General features: G+C 36.6%; 1 long non-coding RNA gene across 1 annotated transcript; it reads right to left on the minus strand.

Annotated features, from left to right (window-relative positions):
- Nucleotides 1-8,783: 8,783 nt before the first annotated feature.
- LOC107877188 lies at nucleotides 8,784-16,254 on the minus strand. Its single transcript, XR_001676233.2, has 2 exons — nucleotides 15,584-16,254; nucleotides 8,784-9,245 (listed from the first exon to the last, which is right to left on the minus strand). It is a non-coding gene; the product is annotated as an uncharacterized LOC107877188 (long non-coding RNA).
- Nucleotides 16,255-18,326: the final 2,072 nt, after the last annotated feature.

The following is an 18,326-nucleotide window of genomic DNA, read 5'->3' on the forward strand; positions in this document are numbered from 1 at the left end:
TTCGAATATCAGTTGAAATCGCGGGTTTAGGCCACTTCTTAACCACTGCAAACTTTTGTTCATCCACCATAATCCCTTCACTAGAGATAACATTACCAAGTATAGTAAAAACCATCAACAAAAAGTCACACCTAGAGAACTTGGCATACCAACGATGATCCTTTAAGATATGCAACACAGCATGGAGGTGATCGACATGATCCACCTTAATCTTATAGTAGACCAAGATGTCATCAATGAAGACAATGACAAACAAATCCAGAAACTAATGGAAGAACCTATTCATGAATTCCATAAATATTGCTGGAGAATTGGTCAACCCAAAAGATATAACTAGGAACTCATAATAACCATATCGGGTCCTAAAGGAAGTCTTTGGGATATCCACTTCCCTAATATTAAGCTTAAGATAAACCGACCTAAGATAAATTTTAGAGAAAAACTTCACACCTTTAAGTTGATCAAACAAATCATTGATCATAGGAAGAGGCTATTTATTCTTGACAATCACTTTATTCAGCTAACGATAATTAATGCATATCCAAAGGAAACCATCGTTCTTACACACGAACAACACAGGAGCACCCCAAGGAGTTACACTAGGATAGATAAAACCTTTATCTAAGAGATCTTTCAATTACTCCTTAAGCTCTTTCAATTAGTCAGAGCTATTCTATAAGGAGTGATAGAAATAGAATGAGTGTCGGAACAAGATCAATCCCAAAATCAATTTCTCTATAGGGAGGAATGCCAGGAAGATCATCAGGTAAAAACTCAGAAAACTCATTAACCACATAAATGAATTCTAAAGGACGTTCTGAGTTAGAATATTTAACTAGAACCAAATGATATAAGAACCCTTCGAAAATTAGCTTTCGGGATCTAAGATATGAGATAAACCTTTCCTTAGGCACTAAAGAACCCCCTTCCCATACAATGATGGATCATTAGTGCTTTGTAGAGAAATTTTGACTTATGACAGTCGCCACTTAATTTTGAAAAGTAATTAAGAAACCTTTATAAAAGTTACTTCAAACGACTCAGAACAGGAAAATCATTTTAAGTAAGAGATTCTAGATGAGTGGTCCCTATTAACGTTTTAGGAACGTGTTAGGCACCTAAAACGTCCGCTTACTTGCAATTATCCGAACTGTTTGAAAACGTCTTTGATTAACTTTGAGAAGTTGATTTTTGAAAAGAAAACCGATTTTAGCAATATTTTTGTGTTTATGCAAAACCAGTTTTTAGCAACTTAACTAAGGATTTAACTAGGTTCGCAAAACACATAAGGCAAACAATCATAAAAAAGAGGGGGAGGGGAGGAAATGAGGGATTTAGTCCATTGGCCCAAACCAAGAAAACCTGTCCTAGTCTAATTGGGCCTTCAACCCATTTCACCTGTCCTAGTCTACCTTTCGAGCCTTTGGCTCGAGTATTGCTCTACCTATATTAAGATACAACTTTGGCTTCGAGGACCAAATAAATAATTGAAGGAATAAATAAATACAACAAAAAATAAGTAACAACGACAAATAAATAAATATAAAGGAGACACGGGTCTCATCGCCACTTCAAGAATGGGACTTTAATCTATTTTTCTTTTCCAACTCCACGCGTTTATGTTCCATAGAATCACTTTTGAGCTTAGAACTTCGGGCTTGACTCAATGATGATGGGCCTCACTGGCCCATTAAGGAATGTAAGGGGAATGAGTACGCTTGAACTCCAGGGCGTATTCATGCAAAGAAAAGAAAAGTATATGAATTAATATATGTTCATAGAAATAAATTAATTTGACAACAAAGGAAATTCTGAAATCACTAACCCATACCCGAGCATAAAATGAAAGCTTAGGTGCAATCTCACTGAACAAACACTCGTATCTAATGATTTTAAATTTTTAACATAAATATTGAAGGGAGGACGATATATTACACCTTAGTGACTTTGCATGGAGGCGTGTATATGTATGAAAGGATTCTAGTAAAAGAAAACGCACTCTTCCTGACCTAATATATTAGTTATTTAATTGAGAGTAGGATATAATGTTGGTTTTATCTTCTATTCTATTAAATGTTGCAATACTATTAGAGAATTGTATGTTAATAGTAAACCCCAACCAATTCCCTTTGTGACAAACATACAACTTCACAAACTTATCAATGAAAAGAAACACACAGAGGCTAAGGAAATTTCATCAACTGCCCATCAAATTGTTTAACTGTAATACCAGACCAAAGAGCTGAAGGTAAAAAAAAGATAAATTTACACTACAGATGAACAAAGACAAATCTGTTTCAACTCTATTCTTTTATGTCGCACAATATACAAGAAAAACTAATCAATGGAAGCAAAGAATTCTCACTTGAACCAAGAAACTATTAACTTTCCCAATACTAAAATCGGAATACAACCAATCACATTCGATAAACCGATCCATACCAAGACTATGTGATGTTAACAAATTAGTAGAGATAAAGAGAAAATGATTTGCAAGTCACTTCGGGGATTGCATGCATAAACATAGCCTTCCCCCCATCCTAGTCAAGAGACAGAGTGAACACGAAAAGAATTGAGGTGGACGTATAAACATAAATTTCATCCAATCAGCAGATATTCAAAGAAACCAAAAACTGTGACACTCCATTCCCATAAGGAAGATAAAATTGGATATTTTCTTTTAAAAGACTTACTCCAAATTCGCAACTAGCGCATCCGTCTCCCTATCCCGACCATATATTGGCAACGAGTTCAAGAGACAAAATAAAGCCAAAAGGGAGATAGATGGGCACAAATATCATCCTCATCCTCTTTTGACAAACTCAAAATGAGTTTAACAGTCCAAACGATCATTGAGGAATCATGGGATTCACTACTTCTATTAGACATATCCTCGTGTTCTTTGTCATAGAAGAAGCCAAAGAATCAACAGGAAGTCCGATTAATGATACTACCAGTTCAACAACATCAACTAATGACGATAAATAAGATGACATCAAAGACACACAAAACATCTTTAGTTTGAACTAATGAATAAAATCAAAGAAAAAATCCTCAACTACAAAACCAAGACACCGTTGAACTGACACTAGCCAAACACACAACTTTAACATAGGAATCAACTATAACAATATACTTTCAGCCTGAAAACTATCAAAGCGTACAACTTTACTATAAAGTCAACTACAATCGAATACCATCAATCCAAAAATGAAAATGATTAAACCATGAAATTTGACATAAAGTCAGCTAAATCCACATATTATCCACCTGAAGACTATTAAGTCATGACACTTTAACAAGGTCAGCTGCACAAACCTTAAGTGGTTACACAAACATGAGAGTATTCGATCAAAAATCAATGAATAATGTTTTTTTCGTTAAGACAAAAACCTACAGTCTTCAAAACTTCCAACAATAGACAACCCAACAAGCAGTATCGCTAAAGAGCTTATAACTAGAGAAGATTGAGATGAAGTAGAAATGAACAAAATTCGATGGAACGGGGAGTTACCTGTTTTGCGGCAGCAAACAGGACTTAAACTTTTATCAAAATCGTAACCACCACCACTTAGAATTTTTCCCAAAGAATTTCCAACTCCAAAAGAGAAATAAAAGAATCAAGAAGATCCCTAAGCAGTGACAAAAATTCTTCTCTCTTTAGATTTCTACACCCTAGAAGTTTCGAATGCTTCTCCTTCAAGCCCTAAAATTTTCTCACTTATCATCTTTTAGGAGAACTTCTCACAGAGAACCAAGGAGGGAAAGAAAAGGAAAAATTCCCCAATTTAGAACCCTAGAACAAAAACTCTCGAAACCAACAGAAAAATTCTCGACCTAATTTCTTCAAATAATTTTCAAACCCGAAGGTTTCTAACCCTCCTCCAACTTTTAATTTTTCCGACGCCCTAAACTATGACCCCAAGGGTCTTTATATAGAAGATGAATTAGGGGTAAATAGGAGATTTTTGAAGGAGATTTTGAAATTCAAAATTTCCATTCCCCCTTTCTTTTGGTTTTGTTTTCATCCACAAAAATGGTACTTCCTTTTGGATTTTTATTCTTAAATCAAAATGGGTGGACCAATAACAAATTGAGTAAATCAAAATATACCCCAAACCAATGAAAATCGACCAGATAGGTACGAATTTGTACCATGGTACCTGAGATTTGCGGAATTGCTTCGTTAGAGAAGCCAACTCACCTATTTTCAGAAGCTTCTAGGCTTTCACAAACAAGTTTGCATGGGATGCATGGTGAGGGCTAAGGACGTGCAGGTTACGGGTCGGTTGGGGAAGGTTTGATGAAGTTGTGATGTGGAATTTTTGATTCTTCTTGTATGCGTCCACTGTTGTTTTTGGTTTTCTATTGGTTTGAAAGAAAAAGGAAATAAGGGATAAAGGGAATTGGGCCGGACCGGATCGCAAGTGGTATGTATTGGGTTGTTGAGAGGGTTAGGTGGGTTTTAATGGGTTGGAGTGCATGTTAGGCCTCAGGAAATTAGGGATTAATTTAAAATAAACCTCAATTAAATTAGGATATGGATAGGTTAGGCTATTTATTAAATAGTCAAAAAGAAAGAGACTTTAGGCCATTTCATTTAAAATTTATCCTAATTAAACTCAATCGACCAATTGCATTGAAATTATAGCCAAATTGATTTCAATTAAGGTCCAAATTTAAATAGATTGACTAAATTCAATTGAAATTAGATGCGAATTAATCCCTTGTTAAATCTCGAGCTTCTTGGTTTAATAAAATCAAACAAGCATTTCTCCAACTAAATTATTTGTAATAATAAATTATATTTAGATTAGGATTTAATCATTTAAATTTATTTTTCAAATAATCCTTAATTTAAAGTCCAACTTTGATGAAAATATTTATTTAAATGACATCATTTATACAATCTCATAAATGCAAATACGAAAATATATAATGATCACTTAAATGATAAATTTATCTCAAATACCTATTTTAAAATGCATTTATTTGGAATAAATAATTGTTGTGATTTTATTTGAAAATCGAAGAAACTCGAAATTAAATTGGATTATGGAGGGAAAAAATTAGGTGTCAACAACTGTCCCCTTCCTTTGGGTAGGATGTATGTAAGTAATCCTGGGCAAAGGGAGGTTGACATTCCTAATTTTTGTCCGACCACAAATTCGAATCTAGAGGAGGTTGGTTTTCGCACGAGTTTTATAGTTATGGTCGGACAAAAATTAGGAATGTCAACCTCCCTTTGCTTTTATAGTTATGGTCGAACCTTGGTATCAGGTTTCCTACATATCCCAGGTTACATGAGAATGAAGGCCACTTGTAGTTCATAACGCTTGATTTAAAGCAGGATTTTTCAAGAAAATTCACCAACTATCACTGTTTTAGAGTTTTTAGTTAAAACCAAAAAGCTGGAGAATAAAGGGATTTGGGGGGAGGTTGGAATACAGTCGAGTTTTATACATAGATCCCAGCCTACATATCCCCAAGATTTTAGGGAATCAGACTACTTGTAGTTCAACTCAATCGGTAGAAAAGATAGTCTTTTATTTCAGACGATCTTTAGCTCAAAATGGGTGATGAGTTGTTCGAGTTATGAAAAAGAAGCTTGTAACCTCTTAACCATGAATGTGGAGCTCTTCACATCCATAGGTAAGAATTTTCCTGGCTATAATTTCGAAAACTCTAGGTTTCGTATCACTCAAATTTGAAGGAAAGAGAAGTTTACCCTCGGTATGAGTTTAGAAATATCTCAATGGTGAATCTGAAACCGGAATATCCCAAAAACACACCCACATGCCTTTTAATAGGGGTGTGTTAGGATGGTGGTGGTGATCATCCTTTAGCTTGCATCCAGAGAGTTTGGCGTTCCTCTCTAGACTATGTCCCATTTTGCTACTAAGAAAGATTTCCACGTTATGCTGCATCCTTTTTGGAGTCGTCCACACCTGTGTTTTTGATTTGAGATTTTCATCCTCTCGGATGTACTCGACAATGTTTCAAACAAAAGTTATTAGTAATAAGCATAATTCACGAAGGAGGCATATAGTTTTTTACCATATCTCCACGTGAGTTGTCACCTAAAAAACAAAGGTCGTCCTTTCTTGTACCTATTTGGCAGGAAATAGCTTGTAATAATAGACACAAAAACCATCTTTATTATTGCATAATTAGCTTATTTATCGAGCGAATATTTCTTCAAAGTGGGGTGACTCTCTTGGATATCGACGATACTTTATGCAGAATGGTCCCTATAATCGTGTAATCTTGCGTCGAAGGGGCTACCTTTTTGGTCACCTATAATGCTTGTTGTATGTGGAACGATGACTTCTTCGGTAATTGACAATAAATTTTTCCATATGATCTCGGGTAGGTCTTGCGCATTCTTTGTATTGATAAGACTTATAAATTTCCCTTGATTTTTCAATCTTTGGATAATCTTGTACATTATTTGATGTTGGATACGAGGTGACTTATAGATATCCTTTGAGTTACTAGCCTTTAGGTAATCCTGCACATCATCTAACTTTGGATAAGAGATGACTTACAGATATCCCTCCAATTGCTAGCTTTCAGGTGTTCCTGCACATCATCCGACCTTGGATATAATATGACTTGTAGATAATCCCTTAAATTGATCATCTTTGGGTAATCTTACACATAATTGATCTTGGATATGGCGCGGCTTATAGAGAACCATTGGATGTATCAATTTGACAATCTTGCATATTCTCTGGTTAGGATGTTATTGTGGCTTACGGATGACCTACAGGCTATCAACTCATAAGTGATCTTGCACATTATCCTATTTCAAATAATATGACTTATAGATGACCTTCAAATTGTCAATTACTAAGAAATCTTATATATAATTCATCCTTAGATAGCGACCTGAAGGCGTCCCTCCAAATCGTGTGCTCTTAATGTATTCAGATGTTGATTCATAAAAATATGATGACATCCTTGATGCCAGTATTATGTCTTATGTCAACAGATATATTGAATGCTAAGGATATTCTCTACACCAGCGTTGTGTCTAGCGTGTCGACAGATATATTGAATGATGATGATATCCTCGACACCAGCACTGTGTCTAGCGTGTCAACAGATATATGAATAGCCTTCTTGGGTGATGGTATGAGATGGACCTCTTGGCAATGATATTCAATGGCCCATGTATAAATAATATATGATAGACCATGCGGCAATGATATGTAATGGACCTTGCGACAATAATATCAAATGGCCCTTTCGGCAATAATATATAATGGCCCTTTCAGCAATGATATGTAATGGACCTTTCAGCAATGATATGTAATGGACCTTGCGGCAATGATATGAAATGGCCCTCTTGGCAATGATATGCAATGGCCCTCTTAGCGATGATATGCAATGGCCTTCTCAACAATGATATACAATGGCCATCTCAAAAATGATATGTAATGGCCCTCTAGGCAATGATATGAAATAGCCCTCTCGGCAATGATATGCAATAGCCGTTGTGGTGAAGATATGCAATAGCCATTGTGGCGATGATATGCAACAATCATTGTGGCGATGATATGCAACAACTATTGTGAAGATGATATGCAATAGCCATTATGGCGATGATATACAATAGCCCTTATGGTTATGATATGCAATAGCTATTATGGCGATGATATCCAATAGCCATTATGGCGGTGATATGCAATAGCCCTTATGGCGATAGTATGCAGTAGCCCTGACCTCATTTGTCAGCGTCCTACTTTCTACATGCACCTGTACTCAAGGTAGATGATTAGTAGACACAAAGTCGCTTTTACTAGCGACTATTTTTAGGAAACTTCTAAATACAATATGTGTAAAGAAGACAAAGAGCTTTTATTGTCGCCTACGATCTCAAGAAATGAGATGGACAAATCAAAAGTTCCTCAATAAATGGGCGTTAAACATATTTTTAGGGGTACCCTAAAATACCATTCTTGGGTATTAATGCTATGTTGTGGCTCCCATTTTGCTCGGGAATTTTTGAACGAGACCCTCATTTTGTATATTGAACCCTGAAAACTGAAAAATGATTAGTTTGAATGAAATTACTCTGTGTTGACCTCCTTCGATCCTTGATTTGCTCCTTGCTATCTCTTGGGCATTCCACCATGTCGGGACTTCCACCCTGACACTCCATCCCAAATGATGTCTAGGCAAATAGTAAATAAGTGAGTCATAAGATTTTTGAAAAATAGTCTTAAATTTTTGAAAAATAATTTTGAAAACTTCTGTAAAACTTTAGAACATCTCTGCCAGTCATGTCATGTACTAGTTCAACGAACGTCTTCCTCGTGGTTTTGACTATATTCGACTGATGGTCTCCAAAACTCATGATCATTGTTGGAAGGTTTCTTCAAGTAGTTCTATCATAGCCAAAAATTGAGTCTACCCAGACTTTGTTACAGTTGGTGGCTTCCAAAGCTTGACTTTAGCCTCTGGATATGGGTAATTTGGAATATGTTTCGACATTTGGTGAAAATTTAGAGGTCCTCCTCAAAATTTCTTACCTAGTTTAAACTTGTTAGAGATAATACCAATCTAAGTGGATCCGAAGTCTTGCTGATCTTCATTCTCTTTGTTGGATGTCGATCTTCTCTTGTGAATTTTTGAGATTCCTTCTCGAAAATTCTGCCCTAATTTTCATTTCCTAGGGTTATATGACCGAGCCGTTGGGGCGCCTACATATCCCGTTGAAGTAGGAATCTGGTCAAACGTAGTTCAGGCCTATGCTAGGGATATTCAAAAGAAATTAATGGGTTGATCAAAGATGACATAGACCGCCTACGTATCACTTTTATTGGGAATTCAGGTCACCACGTAGTTCATACATAATAGAAAAGGATAAGTTATCCTAAGGGGTTGACCGAAGCCGAATAGGCCACCTACGTATCCTTTTCTTGGGAATTCAGGTCAAACGTAATTCGTACATAAAGGGAAAGGATTCTAGGCGATTACACATCATAAAATTGATACTATTATAAAGGTAATTACAAATAAGCCAAGAAATAAAAACTATAACATCTTTCAAGCATGATATATCTTTACCGCATTAGAATTGATTGGTTTGGTCAACTCTTCACCATCCATCTCAGGTAGGATTAGGGCTCCTCCAGGTTGGGCTTCTTTTGATTTTCATATTCCTCTGTATCTACTAATAACTGCTCTTCATCACCTTTTTTGTTCATCATTATTTCCTTAGTCTTGTTCGTCTAACCCTTGACATGATATGACATTAGCAGGTTTTTAAATTATTGCTAGCAAAATAAACCATGCTAGATAATCATATTTAAAAGATAACTTCTTAAATAAAGGGAGGGCTTTTTGAAAATAAATAAAAACTATGGATCATGACCCACACGAGTGTAGGCCCATGCCTTTTTAAAAGTAGTAAAAATACAAAAAGGAAATTTATGATGTAAAGGGTGGATCGCGGGCCCTCCCCCAGATCATCACCAATTTTAAAAACCATTAGTAATCGCCCTTTCATCTACCATGATAGGGGACGGGTTATGAGTGGAGTGGAAGTCCAGTTTGGCAAGGCTTCCCCTAGTGCAATCTTGTTCACTTCGTCAGACTTTGGAAAATCTTCTGGTATAGCATTGCATCCCTCGAATAGATTTTCTATCCCATCCCCAAGGCCATCATCATTTGACATCTCATGCACGGGAAATGATTGGTGCAGGAGTGGCAATGGTTTAGACGGACTCTCCTTTGAATTATATTCGATCTCATCTTCCTTTCTTGGTTGGTACTCTATTCCATGCTTAAAAGCTTTTTTTGGGACCATAACAGGCTTGATAATTCCTTCCAAATTCTTACTTAAGGCGGCCGCAACTTTCTCTATCTTCTCCACCTCTTCTATTCTTTTGAGTCCTTCTGAATTTACCTTAGCGATGGCCTTGCTAGACGCCCATTCACTCTTTATTTCAACCATGTTAACTGTAGGCCCCCCATGGTTAGGAAACAAATTACTATTAACATTTGGTGTTGACGACTGAAGGTGATGACCTTCTGATCGATCAAATCTTGGATCTTATGTTTCAAGTTAATACAGTCCTCAGTACTATGCCCTGTTTCTCCTGAATGATAGGCACAATTTTGATCGGGATGATAAAACTGGGAGTTGGGATCGATAGGCTTTGACTGGATCGATTGTAAATAACCAGCTTTTATTAATCTTCCGAAAATCTAGGTATGACTTTCAGCTAGTGGCGTGAAGTTTTGGGGAGTTTTTTTTTTCGAATTTTGGACATGGAGGGTTATAATGCTTCTGATTTATGGGAGGAGATTCTTGATGATAATTTTGAGATGTTTGGACGTTTATTTAGTTATTTGGAAAAGTAGCTTACGTATGAGGCTGATAATTTGGCTGTGGAACATGGCACTGGGGTTGAGCGTAGAATACAGGCTGAAAACTTGATGATGATGATGAGGAAAGAGTATTCCTAGGCTTGAATTTCCTCCTTAACTTATCAACCGAATTAGTATAGACTGCAGTCGCATCCTCTCTTTTCTTCTTTGAAAATGCAGAAGATTCAAATGATGTTGGGGTTTTGGCAATTTTTCCTGTTCGTATGCCTTCCTGTAATGATTCCCCAATCTTTACTAAATCTGCGAAAGTTGCTCGAATAGCGGATACCATCCTGGTATAAAATTCTCCTTCCTGTGCGTGAGAGAAAACAAATATAATTTATTCCACTTTGGCAGCTTCTTTCCTCTAACGAAAGGCATAGTCTCAAAAACTCTCATCACTCTTCTATTTGATTCGATCTACTGAATACCAGTTCAGGACTAATTCAATGTTGAATGCAAACCTATCAAGGAAACCCTTGTCCAATGCTTTCCAACTAGTCCATCTTTTTGGCTCCTGAGACATGAACCAATCTAAGGCTTCACGTCTTAAACCTTGGCTGAATAGGAGCATCAATAATGCCTCGTTCTTCCCTATCCCTACCAGTTGCTCACAGTACTTTCTCAGATGGGTCATTGGGTTTTCGGTACCGTTAAACATTTCAAACTTAGGGACTTTGTACCCATCTGGTAGGTCTACTCCTGAGTGAACACATAAGTCATCATACCCCCAACCGTCGTGGTCCCTGGCTCCATGAGACTCTTTGATCCTCATGATCTCTTCCTTCATAGGTAGCAAATTCCTTTCAGGCTCAATCCTTCACTCTTTCTCCTTCTCCTCATAATAGTCCAACTCGGGATTAGGAAGGGGTTCATAGGTGTTAGGGGATACAATGGCCTAAAGGGGATTTAGAAAGGAGGCTTGATTTTGTGGATGAAAGAAATTTGGTTGGTAAGTGGGGAGAACAATTTGGAAATTAGGGTGGTTATGTGGGCCTTGTAAGTAGTTTGGTGGAATATTAGAGGGATTTTGTGTATTTGGAAATGAATTTGGTGGATTCGAAGGTAGGTTTGCTGTATTTTGTGGATTTGGGAGTAAATCTTAAGGATTTAGGAATGCGTTTTGTTGATTTAAGAATGTGTTTTGAGGATTTGGGAATGGATTCGAAGACGGGTTCTGTGGGGTTGCGGATGGATTTTGTGGATGGTAGGCATCTGAAATATTTTCACGATTAGTATTTTGGACAAATGGAGGAGCGAAGCCGGATGATACGTTAGTTGGTTGGTCCCAGAGAAAAGAGGTACTAAGGGGAGGGATTTGGAGTGGAGTCCCGTGTCCCCCCGGAGCAGGGGCATTGACGGTGATGGACAAGTTAGCCAATTCTCGAGTGTGATTTATTTCCTCCTGAAGAAATTCTAATTTTCTTGCAAGTTCCGCAATCATCTCATTCTGTTCCGCTATTAGATTATCCCAGATAGCCAGTGCACTTTCTTCATCATTTCCTATCATTTTTGAATGATGGTCCGAGGATGGGATTTTGTACGCTTTCGATCGGGTGAAGTGGGAATGTTCTGCCATCTTATATCAACATGGAGTAATTTCTATTATCTGTAAAGTAAAACAGCTTAAAGGCAGATGTGTTAGTTTTCATATGTGATAAGTAATACAAAATATTTGAAAGAAAATAACCATATAGAATTGTTTGAGTCCTTGACAAATTCATCCATAGGAGCATAGTGGATAAACTTGCCTTTGATCCAAACAAACACCACAAGCACACAAAACATTATAATAATGTGTATCCTAACTGGGGTGACCGTTTTTGAGCCAAGGGTTCAAGCCTAACGATTTTTGAAGAAAGTATTTCCTTCCCTAAAGCCAATCCATTCCCCCCCCCCCCCAACTTATATAGACACAAAACGGGCATAAATGAGTACAAAAGATAACAAAAGAGGGATACAATCTTTGGGGAAAAAGGAAAATAACATGAAAAGGGATAAGTTCCCGTGCAGGGGAAATAGAAAACTAGCTACTGGAGGCTCATTCGTCTGTCTTTGCCTTCTTAGCATTGTCCACTTCTCATATTGGTGACATCCTTCGACGCTAAAATTGTGCCTTAGATGCAACCTCCCAAATCGATCAATTTCTTGCTTAACTTGCTTCAATTCTTCTCACGAAAGTAAGTAAATCAAGCTTTTTCCCGACCCCCAAAGGATAATGGATTAAATTAGACAGGCATACATTTTCTTCAACACTTAAATATGGTTCGTATATAATTGACTCAGGGTCAATAGACGTAGGGCAGGTATTCTAATGGGCCCCATACCCCGCTCGATATTGGGTCGTCCTAGGCATATGCCTAAAATAGGGTTTTGATTTCGTTCTATCCTCGGCGTCTAAAGTGGGCTTGGACACTGGTTCTTAAGCGGACAAATTGAGTTTAAAAATATGAACAATGTCAGATGACTCACGTGCTGATAAGCTATTCATATTTCCAACACATTTTGGAATTGAACAACAAGGGCTGGGACATCCCCAAAACCCTAAAATAGTCTATAAGATGCAGGAAATGCCATAAGATGCGATAATTAAACTTTACATAATCGAAACACATAAACACATAAACAGTTAATCAAAGACGAAATAAAATATTTGGTTAGAGCCTAATTAAATTCCCCAGCAGAGCCACCATTTCTGTTTTGCAGAGAAATTTTGACTTATGAAAGTCACCACTTAATTTTGAAAAGTAATTAAGAAACCCTTATAAAAGTTACTTGAAACGATTCAAAATAGGAAAATCATTTTAAGTCAGAGATTCAAGATGAGTGGTCCCTATTAACGTTTTAGGAAGGTGTTAGGCACCTAAAACGTCCGCTAACTTGCGATTATTCGGACTGTTTGAAAACGTATTTAATTAACTTTGAGAAGTTGATTTTTGAAAAGAAAACCGATTTTAGCAATATTTTTGTGTTTATACAAAATCAGTTTTTTAGCGACTTAACTAAGGATTTAACTAGGTTCGCAAAACACATAAGGCAAACAATCATAAAGAAGAGGGGAAGGGAAGGAAATGAGGGATTTAGGCCATTGGTCCAAACCAAGAAAACCTATCCTAGTCTAATTGGGCCTTCGACCCATTTCACATGCCCTAGTCTAGCTTTCGAGCTTTTGGCTCGAGTATTGCTCCACCTGTATTAAGATACAACTTTGGCTTCGAGACCCAAATAAATAATTGAAGGAATAAATAAGACAAAAAATAAGTAACAATGACAAATAAATAAATATAAAGGAGACACAGGTCTCATCGCCACTTCAAGAATGGGACTTTAATTTATTCTTCTTTTCCAACTCCACGCATTTATGTGCCATAGGATCACTTTTGAGCTTAGAACTTTGGGCTTGACTCAATGATGATGGGCCTCACTGGCCCATTAAGAAATGTAAGGGGAATGAGTACGCTTGAACTCCAGGGCGTATTCATGCGAAGAAAAGAAAAGTATAGGAATTAATATATGTTCATAGAAACAAATTATTCTGACAACAAAGGAAATTCTTAAATCACTAACCCATACCCGAGCATAAAATGAAAGCTTAGGTGCAAGCTCACTGAACAAACACTCATATCTAATGATTTTAAATTTTTAACATAAATATTGAAGGGAGCACTATATATTACACCCTAGTGGCTTTGCATGGAGGCGTGTATATGGATGAAAGGATTCCAGTAAAAGAAAAGGCACTCTTCTTGACCTAATTTATTAGTTATTTAATTGAGAGTAGGATATGATGTTGGTTTTTTCTTCTATGCTATTAAATGTTGCAATACTTATTAGAGGATCGTACGTTAGTAGTAAACCCCAACCAATTCCCTTTGTGACAAACATACAACTTCACAAACTTATCAATGAAAAGAAACACATGGAGGCTAAGGAAATTTCATCAACTACCCATCAAAGTGTTTAACCGTAATACAAGACCGAAGAGCTGAAGGTCAAAAAAAGATAAATTTACACTACAAATGAACTAAGACAAATTTGTTTTAACTCTATTCTTTTACGTCAAACAATATACAAGACAAACCAAACAATGGAAGCAAGCAAATTCTCACTTGAACCAAGAAACTATTAACTTTCCCAATACTAAAATCGGAATGCAGCCATTCACTTCAGATAAACCGATCCATACCAAGACTATGTGATGTTAACAAGTTAGTAGAGATGAAGAGAAAATTATGTGCAAATTGTTTTGGGGATCGAGTACATAAACATAGCTCCCCCCCCCCCCCCGCCCCCGCGTCCTAGTCAAGAGACAGAGTGAACACGAAAAGAAGCGAGGTGGACGTATAAACCAAATTGGACTATTTTCTTTGAAGAGTCTTACTCCAAATTCACAACTAGCGCATCCATCTCCCTATCCCGACCACATATTGGCAATGAGTTCAAGAGAAAAAATAAAGCCAAAAGGGAGATGGATAGGCACAAATATCAACCTCATACTCTTTTGACAAACTCAAAATGAGTGTAACAGTCAAAATGAACATCAAGGAATCATGGGATTCACTACTTTTATTAGAAATATCCTCGTGTTCTTTGTCATAGAACAAGCTAAAGACTCAAGAGAAAGTCCGATTAATGACACTACCAGTTCAACAACATCAACTAATGACGACAAATAATATGACGTCAAATACGTACAAAACATCCTTAGTTCGAACTAATGAATAAGATCAAAGCAAAAATCCTCAACTACAAAACCAAGGCACCATTGAATTGAAACTAGCCAAACACCAAACTTTAACATAGGAATCAACTATAACAATATACCTTCAGCCCGAAAACCGTCAAAACATGCCACTTTACTGTAAAGTCAGCTACAACCGAAAACCATCAATCCAAAAATGAAAATAATCAAAACATGAAATTTGACATAAAGTCAGCTAAAACCACATATTATCCACCTGAAGACTATTAAGTCACGACACTTTAACAAGGTTAGCTACACAAACCTTAAGTGGTTACACAAACGTGAGAGTATTCGATCAAAAATCAATCAATAATGTTTTTTTTTGGTAAGACAACAACCTATAGTCTTCAAAACATCCAACAACAGACAACCCAGCAAGCAGTATAGCTATAAAACTTATAACTAGAGAAGATTGAGATGAAGCAGAAATGAACGAAATTCGATGGATCGGGGAGTTACCTGTTTCGTGGCAGCAAACGGGACTCAAACTTTTGTCAAAATCACAACCACCACCACTTAGAATTTTTCCCAAAGAATTTCCAACTCCAAAAGAGAAAGAAAGAATCAAGAAGATCCCTAAACAGCAAAAAAAATTCATCTCTCCTTAGATTTTTACACCCTAGAAGTTTCAAACCCTCCTCCTTCGAGCCCTGAAATTTTCTCCCTTATCATCTTTTAGGAGAACTCCTCATAGAGAACCTAGGAGGGAAAGAAAAGAAAAAATTCCCCAATTCAGAACCCTAGAACAAAAAATCTCGAAACCAAAAGAAAAATTCTCGACCTAATTTCTTCAAACAATTTTCAAACCCTAAGGTTTCTAACCCTCCTCCAACCTTTAATTTTTCTGACCCCCTAAACTGTGACACCAAGGGTGTTTATATAGAAGACGAATTAGGGGTTCAATCAGAGATTTTTGAAGGAGATTTTGAAATTCAAAATTTCCATTCCCCCTTTCTTTTAGTTTTGTTTTCATCCACAAAAATGGTACTCCCTTTTGGATTTTTCTTCTTAAATCGAAATGGGTGGACCAATAATAAATTGAGTAAATCAAAATATACCCCAAACCAATGAAAATCATCCAGATAGGTATAAATTTATACCATGGTGCCCGAGATTTACGGAATTGATTCGTTGGAGAAGCCAACTCACCAATTTTCGGAAGCTTCTAGGCTTTCACGAATGAGTTTACGTGGGACGCGTGGTAAGGGCTAAGGATGTGCAGGTTACGGGTCAGTTCAGGAAGGGTTGATGAAGTTGTGGGATTTTTGCTTCTTCTTGTACGCGTCCATTGTTGTTTTTGGTTTTTTGTTGGTTTGAAGAAGAATGAAATAAGGGATAAAGGGAATTGGGCCAGACTAGGTCTCAGGTGGTGTGTATTGGGCTGTTGAGAGGGTTAGGTGGGTTTTAATGGGTTGGAGTGCATGTTGGGCCTCAAGAAATTGGGGATTAATTTAAAATAACCCTCAATTAAATTAGGATATGGATAGGTTAGGTTATTTATTAAATAGTCAAAAAGAATAAGACTTTAGGCCATTTCATTTAAAATTTAGCCTAATTAAACTCAATCAACCAATTGCATTGAAATTATGGCCAAATTGATTTCAATTAAGGTCCAAATTTAAATAGATTGATTAAATTCAATTGAAATTAGATGCAAATTAATCCCTTGTTAAATCTCGAGCTTCTTCGTTTAATAAAACCAAACAAGTATTTCTCCAAATAAATTATTTGTAAGAATAAATTATATTTAAATCAAGATTTAATTATTTAAATTTATTTTTCAAATAATCCTTAATTTAAAGTCCAACTTTGATGAAAATGTTCATTTCAATAACATCATTTATACAATCTCGTAAATGCAAATACGAAAATATATAATTATCACTTAAATGATAAATTTAGCCCAAATACCTATTTTAAAATGCATTTATTTGGAAAAAATAATTGTTGTGATTTTATTTGAAAATCGAAGAAACTCACAATTAAATTGAATTATGGAGGACAAAAATTAGGTGTCAACAATTAGGGAATTTAAACATGACCTTACATGTTTGACAATCTAAAGAAGTATAGCACGTGTGTAACCATTCCATGCTCAATATGACATCAGAGTCAACCATATCCAACTCTATCAAATCCATAAGAGTTTATCTACCAATAACAGATACCATACACCCCTATAGACTCTTTTACCAATAATAGAGTCACCAATCGATGTAGATAAGAAAAAGGATCAAAAATAAATTCAAGATCAAAACTAAAATGCACAGCCATAAATAGGGTCACATAAGAAAGAGTGGACCCTGGACCAAGTAAATAATACTTGTCACAGGAGAATAGTTTAAACATACCAGTAAAAACACTGGGGGATGCCTCAAATTCTTTACGAGATACAAGACCATGTAATTGATTTTGTCCAGCGCCGGTACCAGAAGTAAAAACTGATGTAGAAGCTGCACCTTTTGATACAGGGGCAGATAAAGAGCCATTTGGAACCTTGTTATCCCTAGAAGCCATTTTATAATGATAATCATGCTACATATGACCAATTTCACCGCATTAAAAACATCTATTCTTCCCTTCCTCATAGAACACACAGTGCGATCGCCCATAAAATCTACAAAGAGGGTGGGATAGATCTGACTAAGCCCCACTAGCTTGAGATTGGGCACCTTATGCCCATAACCCACCATCATGATGAGACCAATGATCACACAATGACTTCTAGTAAGGAGCACTAGCCATGGATAAAGAACTAGAACTCATCTACTTCTTCTTTTGCCACTTACCACCATCTCTACCACTTTGATTAGAAGGCCAAAATTTCTTCCCCTACCTCTTACTAAACTTAGCTTGTTTCCTCTTCTCTTTCTCTACCTGCTGTATATACATAACCAATCTGGATATATCCATGCCTTTAATCAACAAAGTAGCCTTACTCTCATGGATCAACTCATGAGATAATACTAAAGCAAACTTACACATTCTAGCTCTCATGCTAGGGACCAACTTAGGTGCATACCTGAAAAAATGATGAAATTTAAAGACATACACCTTGATACATATCCTACCTTACCTTAGATTCAAAAACTCTTTCGCTTTTGCTTTCTATAACTCCTGTGGAAAAAAGTGGTCCAGAAATGCACTAGAGAAATCCACCCACAAGGCAGAACCCAAATTTCTCTCCAGAAATGCACCAGAG

Source organism: Capsicum annuum, chromosome 1 (assembly GCF_002878395.1).
Source record: "Capsicum annuum cultivar UCD-10X-F1 chromosome 1, UCD10Xv1.1, whole genome shotgun sequence".
NCBI lineage: Eukaryota > Viridiplantae > Streptophyta > Magnoliopsida > Solanales > Solanaceae > Capsicum > Capsicum annuum.